Source organism: Tachypleus tridentatus, chromosome 2 (assembly GCF_004210375.1).
Source record: "Tachypleus tridentatus isolate NWPU-2018 chromosome 2, ASM421037v1, whole genome shotgun sequence".
Lineage (NCBI taxonomy): Eukaryota > Metazoa > Arthropoda > Merostomata > Xiphosura > Limulidae > Tachypleus > Tachypleus tridentatus.
In genome coordinates, this window is record NC_134826.1 from 106,056,065 (window position 1) to 106,069,492 (window position 13,428).

Consider the following 13,428-nt stretch of genomic DNA (forward strand, 5'->3'; position numbering starts at 1 on the left):
TAACCACCTAACCATGATAGGCCGGACAATTATAAGGAACTGTCAAAAAATACATCAATGTAAATATCCCTTACCCTAATTTTGTTACTAATGAAGATATAGCCAACACAAGGTATTTTAAACTATATTTCTAAGCCATTTATACAGCAACTTGCTTGTGAGTCCATTAACTTGATGGTTACAGAGATCCTAGTAACATACAAGGTACATAAAATAGCGTAATTCGAATGTATTGGATTTAACCTTCACTACATGTTTTATATAGAAAATGTGTGTCTTTACGTAATGTATCAAATCAGATCAATAATTTGAAGATTAACCAAAATGTTATTGGTACAGTGCTTTGCAAATCTATATGAATAACCCTTAATAACAGACGTTTCGGTATATTGCTTTGTGAACCTTATAAAATAAGACATTCTTGATACGGTACTTTAAGAAACTTTAGGAACAACCCTTAACAAACGTTCATGTTAGGGTACTTTGCAAACTTGTAGGAATAATAACCCTTTAAAGACGCTGTTGGTACGGTGCGTTGGGAACCAATAGTAATAATAACCTTTCTCGGTACAGTGAGTGGCTTCTGAACCTTAGAAGTAACCTTAAAACATTGTCGATATGGTGCTTTATGAATATGTATGTAGGAATAGGTTTACAGAGATCTTTGACAGGCGTCTTCGGTCTCTATGTGCCTATACTAGTGACATTTCAAAACCGTTCTTCATACAGTGCTTTCCAAACTTGTGTCAATAATGATTAGTTTCACGTTTTTGCCTATTACAACACCTGTTATCAAAAAGTGGTAAAATATTGGTTAAAATTACACAGAAAGTTCTTATCAGTAATTATTGGGATTAATTGCAGAACTAAAGACATTTTCTTACAGGTTTTTGTGCGATTCGCATGTTGATAGAAATTTTGTAACCAACAAAGTCATTGTCTCACAAACAATTTCGTGCGTACGTTGTTTAGATTGTTTTTTTTCAGCGTATGGCTACATACCAAATTAGTTATCTCTGCTGTGCTCAACGCGGATATCGAACGTCGATGTTCAGCATTATAAGCCCTTAAACTTATTGCTATGTCACCAAAGAAAAAACACTTTAGAAAATCGGTTTAATAAGCGCCGATAGAGTGGACCCCTATCGGCTAAATTAAGTATTAAAACTAATCCTCTGATAAACCCTTGTTAACGAACTGAACTCAGTCCAAGAACCGAGCGTGACCTAGTGGATAGCGTGTCTAACTGAATCCGAGGGTTTATGATTCGTGCTCTACACTTTGGAGCCATGGGTGCATTACAAAAGTTATGATTAAGTTCAACTGCTCTTTCCGAGTAACTCAAGAGTTGGATGTGATTACTATTAACTGGCTGATTTCCCTTCCTCTAGCCTATCAGTTCAAAATCAGAAGCGGCGATTGGAGGAGGGCAAAATAGACAAACGCTAAGGCCCCTCAAGGTCTTAAAGCTATTTTTCAATAATTGTGAGAGCATCCTTTCGTAAATCTTATCACTGTTAAACTACAAAGAACTTACGTCGAATCCCAGATTTCACATAATGGCCCTTATATGTACAGTATAACCTCCATTAAGGGCAGACCTTTACAATCTTTTTATTTCATCTACAAATTTGTAACAAATCGTGTAATAACGGTCGCTTCGAAATTCCGGATTAGGGGTATCTTTAGTCTTGTTATCTATACGGGCAATCAGTAAAGTGGACAGTTATATTTGTATGCCTATACAGTATACTGCTAAATTCCAACCATCCCAGAAGGACGACCAGCATTCAAACACTTGCAATGTTTATTGGGTAAACTCTGAACCCTATACTGTCAAAAACGTTTTCACACATTCAAAATGCAATATTATTAATCTGGGGAATTTTCCTTGTAAACACTGCAAGTTACAGAAGAAGATACATTCCATATGGCGTTCTTGGAGAAGGGTCAAGTCAACTTATTTCTGTGACCCTTCATTGTTTCTATTAAGACTGTCACATAAACAGTTTAATGACACAAGCGGTGATTTGTCGCCCTATTTTCAGCAGATTTCTACTTCAGTCCTTGACATTAAAATAAACACAGAATATGTTATTAAAACAAAACTTACAAATATTTAAAGGAAAAAAAAGATTAGAAAAAGAAGCCAGGATAAAAAGGGATCCTGTGAGTCCCATAGGTTTTCAATACATACACTGTATACTGACTCAACTAATTAGCCGATAAGTTAAAGGTAACTTTTTTAAACGTAAGTTGTGATTTTTTTCGTTACTCCTAGCATTTCTTTAAATGGAAATCTGTGTCGAGTCAGAGCAACACATCCACATCTGCGAATATTAAACCTTACAATGCACGTACCTCTAAAGATACAGCCACCAAATCGAGCCAAGTTTATCTGATGTCGCATGAGTCTACAAGCCGTTATAAAACAAATTATTAATTCGTAAGGCTAACTATTCTAAACCAGGCCCTGACAGGAAGAACCAACTATTCGAACTTCGTCAAGCTAGTTAATCTTAACTACAGGCCCTAAGAAGAAGAATCAACTATTAACCAATATGAACTTTTATACTCGCATATATGTTCAAAACTGTTACTTCCAAGTAGAAAAAATAAAAATATATGGAAGTGGTTCCATTTCATTCGTTTTGTTTTATAATATGCTTGGAATTTAAATTATTCTATTTCCATTACTGAAGAGTGAAGAATACATACAAACAAACATTTATATTGCTAATGAATGTTTTTTCACACACTGAGCTTGTGTATTCATTTTGTGACATATCATTAATAACCTTTTAAAAGAATAAACAAAAGCCAACAATCAACAATGGCCACGTGTAAAACAATGAACAAGGCAATATACAAAATAACCAACAAGAGCAGATGTGAAACCAACAAAGCAGATGTAAATCAACGAAGAATCCAAGAACACCCATAACGATGTTCAAATCAACTAAAGTACATTTCTTAACCACTTATCTCAGTATCTCACGTTTTACCTTGCAAATACAAAGCTTGCATCATCAAACAGCTCGTTATTATAGGTGGGAAATCTCCTCATTTAACAAGTCTTCACCCAACGCTTATGTTTGTTTGTTTGATTGTTTTTTGAATTTCGCACAAAGCTACTCGAGGGCTATCTGTGCTAGCCGTCCCTAATTTTGCAGTGTAAGACTAGAGGGAAGGCAGCTAGTCATCACCACCCACCGCCAACTGTTGGGCTAGTCTTTTACCAACGAATAGCGAGATTGACCGTCACATTATAACGCCCCCACGGCTGAAAGGGCAAGCATGTTTGGCGCGACGGGGATGCGAACCCGCGACCCTCGGATTACGAGTAGCACGCCTTAACGCGCTTGGCCATGCCGGGCCCCAACGCTTATGAATAAGTTATCTATATTTATATAACAAGCTGATTCCATACCTGGGGAAAAATTGTGATACCATAAATTTTTAAACATTTTTAATCCATAATATACGTCAATTTATACTCTAATCTACCAAATATAGCCTGAAACGCAGTTCCTTTAAGCGCAATAAAAATATTCAATAAAGTGTTTAAAAAGTGCAAGATCCCATGTGACCGAACGTTTTCATACTAATGTGATTATAATCCCAAAGTAAAGTAAGTTTCTGAGTGGCTATACGTACTTTATTCGGCATGTCCTACGAAATCGAGGCTGTCACAGTTGGTTGTGTTTCCACGTTGGTATGACCATGTTATCAAGCACAGGTACAATAATGTACTAGTAAACTGAGTTTACTAGTTATAAAGGAAATATGCAGGGATGTAGAAAAACACCCAAAATTGTAAATATTATAACGTCATAAAATAACTAGTACTATAGTCTTGAAAAATGGTCACAATGATTTCATAATATAGCTGGTCTTGAGATTATGGTCAAACTAATGTCATAAGGTAACTATACACCTCACATTGGGGTTATAATCACAGTAGCATGAAAACACAGCTAACACTGAAATGATGATTAGACTGAGTTGAAAAGATAATTAACATTGACAGCATAATCACAACGACATGGTACCATACCAAACATCGGGATCATGAATATACTGGCATGGAAACATACCTAACATTGGGATCATTTTCCTTTGGCATGGAAAAAATAATAATAACGAAAATGTGGTTCATCATACTGACCTGGAAACATACTGAACATGGGGATCACAATCTCCCTTTTCGAAGTAAAAGGGACATACAAACAGCAGGAATAACAACTATTTATTAACTCAGGATTATTCATCTATAGTAGCCACGGTTAATCCGTAACTGGTTATTTCATCCATTTTTAGAATATGTATAGAATATCGTTGTTTACGCTGTAGCTAACAGAATAAGTATTTAGTGCTTACATGTTAAAGTAATGTGATGCCCTTAAGCAGGTCTTAATTATTGAGTATTATGAGTTAAATAAATTATTGCAATTTACTTTCCATATTCTTATTGATGTATATTTGTGTTTATGACTAGCTTTCTTAATTTCTATGAATGAATCAGTTCTTTCTCCTGTGAACTTCGAGTTTGTATGCTTATTTGCTGTTAAACGCAAAGCCGAACAATGGGCGTTTATGCTGTACCCAATATAGCACAAAAGCCCATATATTTGCCCATATTAGCCCTTGGAATCACAGCACCAACTGCAAATAATTGGATTAATGTTTTTATTAGTATGGGTACGTAGAAAGTTGTTTCATCATTTTAACTTTTTTTTTTTTAGTTTTAATTAGAAATACACATATTATGTTCCACATAAAATAATCCAAACGTTCTCTCTAAGTTGTAACAAAGCGTAATACTAAAAGTCCCTGTTAAGTTACAAGGAATTTTATCTTCTGTTTCGCGATGATGCCAATTGAATAAAATATTGTGATATTGTGAATCCAATTGCATACAGCTACTTTAAAAAATATCATTTTGTTGGAAACATTACTTACGAACACCATCCTTGAGAGGACCAAAAATATTTAAATTACAGAATAATATACGGAATGGGAAAAGAAAATGCAATTTTCAACCTGAGCTTCATGTGCACAAGGGCGAAATAACTAGATCAGAGATTCCTGGGGTTTACGTACAGTCATCCATAATGTTGAACTACTCGCTACAAAGAATGCACTAAGCCATCAAACCCCGCTGTACAAGGGCTTTGTACATCACTGAACTGAATAACTGGGTCTACGTCACTTTAACGTCATACCCACAGCTAAAAGTGTGGAGCGTGTTATCAAAACCACATCTTGCACCTTGAACTTTTCAATAAACATATCGGCACACTACCCAATATGTCACGCCCAGTAAACAGGAAAGGGTTATCAATCTGAACTTTCCAATTACGCAAAAAGCAAAATGGATTGAAGCATTTTCCTGCTAGAAAAACATCTAATAACAACGAAGTAATACTGGACAACTAACCTGTATATTACTGACTTCATATTTTTAAACCATTTACTACCAGTGGGGTCCACATAATGAATTGTATTTAGTAAATTTATGTCTTCCTGTTAAAAATAAAGCCTTAGCCAAACTTTTTTAATAATGTTTTATATTGATGTTATTGTCTGAACGCATGAATTAGTTACTGAGGAAATGCTCGAGTTGTAACAGAGAAGATACACTATGATCGGACAAATAGGCACACATTATTATTGTGGTCTGTGCAAGCTGTTTTGAGCACTTGTTCGTCAAAACACACATACACACCTGTTTTAAATGGTGTACTTTTAGTATAATCTATTTCAAAACAGTATGACAGCGCTACGTCCATTTGTATTCCATCTTCATAATAATGATCTTATTTCTTATAAAATATGCAAACATTTTGGTCAAGACTATACACTGTAAAGAACTGGTCAAACAATTGGGTGAAATCATTCACATTTTGTGTAAAAATACACTGAGGACTTCGGCAGTAATTGATAAGGTTAATTTCAAATACTAATGACATTTATGTTTAAACTTCTGAGTGTATGTGACGTGATGCTATTACAAATCTATAATTAACCAATTCATGGATCCACAAGTAATGTATAACCAGTAAATAAAATAGGTTTTAGACAACGATAGGGTAGGTATCTGTAAGGTTAACACAATCAGTTAATGTTAAGCTTTCGTAAAACCTTAAACTTCAATTTCGAGATAAAACTTGTATTCAAATAGTACAATTTTAACGTAATATGCATCGAATACGGTATGAATTTTAAACATTCTTCATTAGTTTTAACTTCCTTCAATAGGTTCCTCTTGTTCGTTAAATGTTAACCTTTCCCGCTAAACTTCTCCTGTTTATTAAAATTAACCTCCTTCATTATGTTTGGCCCAGCATGGCCCTAGCGCGTTAAGGCGTGCGCTTCGTAATCTGAGGGTCGCGGGTTCGCGCCCGATTCGCGCCAAACATGCTCGCCCTTTCAGCCGTTTAGGCGTTATAATGTGACGGTCAATCCCACTTTTCGTTGGTAAAAGAGTAGCCCAAGAGTTGGCGGTGGGTGGTGATGGTTAGATGCCTTCCCTCTAGTCTTACACTGCTAAATTAGGGACGGCTAGCACAGATAGCCCTCGAGTAGCTTTGTGCGAAATTCGAAAACACAAAAAAACAAGCATCATTATGTTTTATCTTATCGTTAAGTTTTGAGCTCTTGCATTTTTCTATTGTTCATTAAATGTTTAACCTTGTTCTTTAGCAAGAAATGAAAAAAAAAATCTTAATCCTTCTCCTTGAGGGTAATTTCTTTTCGAAGTAATGATACTCGTAAGAAATGTTTCTGAATAACTCTTGACGACTTATTTGTCCAAAATACCTCAATTTTACTAATTAGCTTTTCTGAAGTTCCAAATATTTGGTTCTTTACAGTGAATGATGCTGATAAAACACGCAGATAGTGGAATGGTAATAAGGATTATTGACGTATAACACTAAAATTTAGGATTCGATTCTCCTCGGAGGAGACAGCATATAGCCCATTATGGCATTGCTCTAAAAAAAAACAAACACGTGGAAACAAATACAAAACAGACCGATATGTAAACACAAGAACAAATCGACACAGGCAAAAGTTGAACGGACGCGCGATATACAAAAATATGCATGAAAAAAAAAAAAAAACGAAGAGTAAGACAAATCATATAAACAGTTATGCACAAACAAAATAATAGCTATAATGACAAATAACTTCCATAAAGATGATTTATCTTGCATCTGGAACCGCTGTAAATATAATTTGTCTTGCATCTACATTTTCTACAAATATGATTTGTCTTGCAACTAGATTTCCTGCAAACATGAGTTGTGTTGCAGTTCGATTTTCTGTGTACATGGTTTACTGACTCTGTATCTAGAGCTTCTGCAAGCTTGGTTTGTTTTATATCTGTATTTTACGTAAACATGGTTTGAATTGTATTTGGAACGTTGGTAGACATAGTTTATCTTGAAAACACGGTTTATCTTGCATCCAGAACACATGCAAACATGATTTTTCTTATACCTAAAACTCGGTAAATATAGTTTGTCTTACAAAGTATTATTTGTTTTTTATCTAGAATTTCGTAAGCATGGTCTGCAGTGGATCTAGAACGTCTTTAAACATATTTTATCTCATCAACATTATTTTTGTATCTAGGTTTTCTGTAACAATAACTTGATGTGCATCTTGAACTTTTCTTAACATGATTTCTCTCGTATCTTTCAAGAGTATGCATTTCGTTACTTCCATTTTGTAACGTCTGTTTTCCCGGTTCTTTTCTAAACTATCATTCTGTACACTCTTGGAAACACTAAAGTGAGGCAAACTTTGCACCTTCATAAAACAGGTTTTATATTATGCAAGAGTCTCGTTGTACAAAATTGTTGCAAATTCATTATCAATGTGATAGATAGTCCACATTCCTGGGTTCAATGCTTAATCAATACGTTTTGTGATGAAATGTTTTGATCAACTCGTACATGAATGGAGACTGAAAACAAGAATCAAGGTGTTTGGAATGAAACAAACTGCAGGGCACCGAGTGATTTACAAACGTAGCTTCATCTATGGTTTTACATCTCAAACAGGTGAAGCTTGTGAGCTTAAAATAATCACCGGAAAAAAGTTCTACATTTCTACTCTCCTGTTCGCGTGCATAATTACAAATAATGAACACTATGTAATGCAAGAAATCTTGCAAGACGATGACCGTTTTAATAAGAACAAACCATAGGTGGTTATAGATTCAGACTATCTCCTTTCCACAGCAGGCGAGATGTGGCAGAGAAGTGAATCGTCGATAAGCATGTGTGCACCCGTTTGGCTGGAATCTTCGGCTTCCTTTCACTATCACTCCTTACTTCGTCACCGCCTAATTACAAAGGATATACAGATTGGCAGAGCAGAAGATCCTAGCCTCTGGAGATGAATGGAAGGCAGTAGTCATAGCGGAAGGTTCTGCTGAAGCTGAGAGCGCTACGTTCATAAGTTTAATGAAGAAAAGCAATAACGAAAGAAAAATAAATGATAAAAGAAACCAAAGGTGTTTGGACGTAATGGTTGGTCAAGATTTGCTATAATTTTAGTAATGTCCACTTATTATTTCAGACAGAGGAACTAAATGCCCACAAGCATATTACTTAATCAGTCTGAGAATATGTGAGAAGTTAAGACTTCCGTGCTTCCCGGAGCCACTATGCCATCTCTCTTAACCCTTAAACAGTGAGAATGTTGCAAGTAGCAGCATCAATTGGTGATGGTTGACATTTAAGGGTTAATGTCCCCTAATTTCGATAACCTTTCATCGTCTGTAATAACTCACTTTTGAGGTGGTGAACAAATCAATGAGTTATCATTATTGTTGTTTGGGGAATCATATATACATTCACATATATTTACAATGTACGAGCTTGTGCGCATCGGCTGATTAACTGCCTCAATTATCGTATAAATACAGAACGGGTTTCTACTTTCCTTTTACTCTCATTTTATTCTCCTGCAAAGATAGAAATGCACGCACTCACGTAGAAAAGAGCGATCTTGCCATTCATCTCTATCAAACAGTGTTATTAATATCACCGTGTTCATCAGGATTACTTTGTTCCAGAGGGAGCCACAATATATACTGTGTAGAAGAAGAATTGGCACACCACTCCCACTAGAATGACTAATTATTGCTGCGGAGCGTTTGGCCAGAAGCGCAGTAAAAACAAAACAAGCGATATTGCTTCATATCAAAATCAATTTGCAAATCGGCAGATGATATAACCAACTCCGTGCATCACGCTTGAGTTACTTCAGTGATCGACGACGGCTTGTGTAATATCAAAAATTGCTTGTAGCTATTCTGCATCTCAACAAAGAAAATTAAACTTATTGACATGTCCTTTATTATTCTCTTATTTTCCGCTGCACCTCAGACACAGTTGCTTATCAAAGTCATCCGATACGTTATTAGTATCTTCACAAAAATAACAGCCCAGCCGAGAGGTGCCGATTACACGCTTGAACAAAAATGATTATTAGTAACAAACTCATGTGCTATTTAAATAAAGCAGTTCATCGAAATATTTTGTTTACGTACATAAATAAAAAGTAACCAGCTCTAAAGATAATTTTCCTGCATATCATAATTTCCAGTCTCATTCATGTATTCACGTTAATCATATAATTAATTACAAGAAAGACAAGAAAACAACCATTCTCACACAGTACAAACACGACTCGTCATGTGCTCCCTTCCCTTTCTTCTCCTGCAGTTCAAAAAACGCTTTTGTTACGTAATAAATTAGTTTTAGCTATACAAAATACCTCTTTTCTATCAAACTACTTGCTCTCTTTCTATTTGTCTATCACTGTATCGCACGTGTTAATTAATTGTGTTATATATTATCAAGATTTTTGTAACTGTATAATTCTTTGAGAATGTATCGTATTAGCGGTCCGAGAGACGAAAAAGAAGATACTATTATTGGACAGCTACAGTCAGTACGCTATAGGCCTAAAAAGCTATAAATATGATTTGCGTCTATTAATAGTAAAACTACAAAACACGATCAGGAACATTTATAGATTTCGAACATTACAAACCGTTCGGTTACTTCGGACGTTTTAAGTGTGTATCCTATAAAGAGTGTACTATTACCAAAAGAGTTGTTTCTTATTCCCTTGGTGTAATCCGTCATTCTGTTCATCAGTTTGGCAGATATCACTGATCACCTGGAGTAGCCTGTCACTTTATTCCTTCGCTTGGCAAAACATTTTTTACCGATGATCTGATATAATTTATGACGTTGTTCTTTATTTTGGCAGAACATTTGTTACCAATAACTTGTGTAGTTACTATCTTGTTTTACAGTTTGACAGAAAGGCTGATAGTTATCATCTTGTATACTTTATTAAGTTATTCTTTAATTTGGCAGAACAACTGTTACTAATCGTGTGGTGTCGTCCATTACGTCGTTTTTAGTTTGTCAGAAGAGTTGTTTCTGATCTCCTGAAGTGGTCTGTCGTCAGTCTGGTAAAATGATAAACATTTCTAAAACTCGTCGACTTTTTATAAGCGAGATCTCCGTAAGCATACTGATTACAGCAAAATACCAAGACGTCGAAATATCGCTTTCCATCGTAAGTTTGAAAATGTGTGTACTCTAGAACATTTCCTCTAATCCTAGTTTCAAAATCCGCATATCCTGTGACAGTTATATTTCTCGTTTCAACATTTACATCACAACAATTCACTCGCCCCAGGCTAGTGTTTTAGCAAATCCCTTATTTCCGTTTTGGTACTTTGTGTATCCTAGCACCTTACCTCTTCGTGGCTTAAACGCGTGCAAGTGCGTATCCAACAGCTCCCCGGTTCCCAAAATAAATAATTTAGCCAGGTATTTATATTTTAAAGTTATAATCAACCAAATTTGACTAATAAACGATTCAATAACAGCTATACTTCAAAGGAATTGTGTAAAAAGAATATAATAACATTGAAAAACGGCAAATGAAGGAAACAAATCTGACAAACTACAGAAATGTTTTAGCTTCAACGGACTGCGCTTGTCCTCATACAAAACTAGAAGAAACATCCGCCTTCCAAGCAGGTATACTGTTAATTTCTAAGGAAAGCTATTGGGCCTGCGGGCTTTTCTGGAATTGTCTGACAGTTCTACAACAATGTACTCATTTGTTTGTTTGTTTGTTTTGAATTTCGCGCAAAGCTACACGAGGGCTATCTGCGCTAGCCGTCCCTAATTTAGCAATGTAAGACTAGAGGGAAGGCAGCTAGTCATCACCACCCACCGCCAATTCTTGGGCTACTCTTTTGCCAACAAATAGAGGGATTAACCGTCACATTATAACACCCCAACGGCTGAAAGGGCGAGCATGTTTGGTGTGACGGGGATTCGAACCCGCAACCCTCGGATTACGGGTCGAGTGCCTTAACCACCTGGCCATACCGGGCCACACTCATGCTTGACATTGAATAACGTTCACCATCTACGAGAAAAAGTATTTTATTCAAATGCTATTTCATAAATGAGCTATCATCACAGCATTACATCATACAGCAGATTTTACTGAAGTATTTCTTTGTAGAGCCAGTTATCAATGAAAGAGCCTTGCGTTTCTGTTGCAACACTCTTAAGATTTTCACTTAAAGAACAACAAAGAATTTTTAAGTTTGTTTTTTGTTTCGTTAATAGTTGAAACTTGCTCCTTTTTTTATTGATTAAATCTGAAACATCATTTTCTGGACATTTCAATTGTTTTACTTATTGCCGAGTTAGAAAAATATTACCAAGGTTTGGATGTATATATCGCAAGCTTATAATAAGATTGAAACGACGTTTCGAGCTACCACACTGACGCCTTTTTCAACTAATTTATACTATGGCTGTACTGCCGAAAATACCCTTCAAACCACACGACAGACTAAAATGTCAAAAAGAGCTTATTTCATACCCGTACATGCACATAACATCCCGCTTTCCTGACATACTTAAAAGCAAAATGGGATTAGAATAAATCAAATAACATGAATCTTACAGTAACTATGCTTCTATTCCGGTAAAATTTTATTCACATAAAAGTAAAATATTTCCGATTAACAACTTTACCTATGTTTTAAAGACTCTCACTGACACCTGTACTGAAGTATAGTTACTACATAGAGACAACAGGATTAGTTTACAAAATCCATACTTAACAAGTTTAGTATACAAAATCAATTTTTAACGCCATTAATATAGAAAATTCATCTTTATCACTATTACTGCACTAAATCCATATTTAACACGATTAGTTAGAATGATCCGTATTTAATATGATTAAAGTACAAAGGCCTTTCTATACTCCAAGGTAGAAAACAAATGCATCCCCCTATCCTTTAGTCTTATTCCAATCACGAGACTTATTTAATAAATCACTTCTTGTTAGACACATTCAGCACCAGCCTATCCAGTACCGATGAATGAATGGTACAGCACCATTTGTTCCAGTCGTTAAAGTATCGATGGATGCCTGTCTTTCTACACATTGATACTGTCAACATATTTATATTTACAATATGTATTTCTGTCTCGGAGTCTTGTGTAGAATTCTATTGTAAAAAAATCTACACTGAAATATCAGACTTTAAGTAAGAGTGGAGGTAATAAAAGAAAGATAATTTTCTTTCTTTTCTAGCATCAACTAGTTTAGATGAATAACTAAGTAAAGCTAATGCTTTCAAATCAAAATGTAAAAGTGCTTACTGCATTTGTTTTGCTGTTGTTGTTTTTTTTTAAGTATTTCATAAAGTTAAGGTCAACCAAGCAATCTATCAAAGCTGCTGTAACCCATTTGCCGATACCGTTCAACTCCACTTCTCTGGTCTACAGTTACGTTTCTCACGCGAGCTCGTACACTGCAGTAAAAATATTGAAATCCGTGATTCCATAGCAAACGTCAAATTTCACTTAAAACTTCAAAGTATACATCTGATAGCTACCGTTACTTTCAGAAAACTAACAAATTCTGCTCCAAAATAAAATGTAACTACAAAACCTTTAGATTTTAACTCGATTTTCGCAGACATTACAAGAAAATATTCAAAAGACCTGAATATTTATCTTTATTGAGTAAACAAAATCCGCAAACAGAAGCGAGAATACGCAAGTACACTAATCATCTGAGATATAAAAATGTACCATTAGATTCGATAACGTTAACTGTTCACTTAATATTCTTTGACGCCTGTATCAGTAGTCCACAAACACAGATCATCAGTAATGAAACTTGTACTTCATTTCGAAAAACGAAAAAGTATTAGTAGAAAGTTGTATTTACGCGTCAAAAAAAAAAACAAACCAGCAAACCCTTCAATCATTTGAACTTTCACGTTAAAAAAAAAACATGAAACGGGGCCACAAACAACGTATACATTAGGAAAAAGATTTGTTGGTTGGT

General features: G+C 35.3%; 1 protein-coding gene across 1 annotated transcript in view; it reads right to left on the reverse strand.

Annotated features, from left to right (window-relative positions):
- The window catches only part of LOC143245577 (homeobox protein cut-like 1), a 208,135-nt gene that overhangs the window by 167,812 nt on the left and 26,895 nt on the right, over nt 1-13,428 (reverse strand). The window lies entirely within an intron of this gene.